The sequence below is a fragment of the Chrysochloris asiatica genome, unplaced genomic scaffold (assembly GCF_000296735.1).
Source record: "Chrysochloris asiatica unplaced genomic scaffold, ChrAsi1.0 scaffold06698, whole genome shotgun sequence".
NCBI classification, from domain to species: Eukaryota; Metazoa; Chordata; class Mammalia; order Afrosoricida; family Chrysochloridae; genus Chrysochloris; species Chrysochloris asiatica.
In genome coordinates, this window is record NW_006415216.1 from 1 (window position 1) to 771 (window position 771).

Below are 771 nucleotides of genomic sequence, written 5' to 3' on the forward strand. Positions count from 1 at the left end.
TTTTTTTTTCAAAGTTTTTATATGTCATCCCATTGCCTTCTTGTCTGCATGGAGTCTGCTGAGAAATCAAAGCTTAGCCTATTGCTTCTCCTTTATAGGTAACTTTTTATGTTCCAAAGCTGCTCTCAGGTTCTTTCCTTGTCTTTGAGTATGTACAGTTTGTTTATGATATATCTTGGTGACTTTCTTTTGGAATCTATCACATTTGGGTTCATTCAGCTTCTTGTATGCTTATCTTCTCTTTATTCATAATGCTAGGGTAGTTTTCTTCTAACAATTCTTTGACAATATTCTCTGTGCTTTTTATTGTCTCTTTTGGTTCTGGAATTCTGATAACCCATAAGTTTTTACTCTTTATGGTGTCTGGCATAACTTTAAGCTTTCTTCAGAATGTTTCATTCATTTTTTCTTCTAGCACACTAGTATTGAGAGATTTATCTTCAAGTTCACTTATTCAGACATCCATTGCTTCCAATGAGTTCTTTTGTCTTTTCAATATATTGTCCATTTCTAAAATCTTAGTATTAATCTTCTGGATTTCTGATTGCAGGTATTGTACTGTTTCAAAATTTGCATTTATTTTGTCTGCTTGCTCTTGTAATGTTTCCCTGAATTCTTCTAAATATTTTCTGTGTTCTTGTTTCCCTTAATCATTGTGTCAGTCTTTTAAATTATTTTCAGCTAGTTCCATTGCCTTTTCTTCCTCAGAAACATTTTCTGGCTCTGCATCTTGGTTATTTATTTGGGCCATTCTCTCTTGTTTCTTTGTGA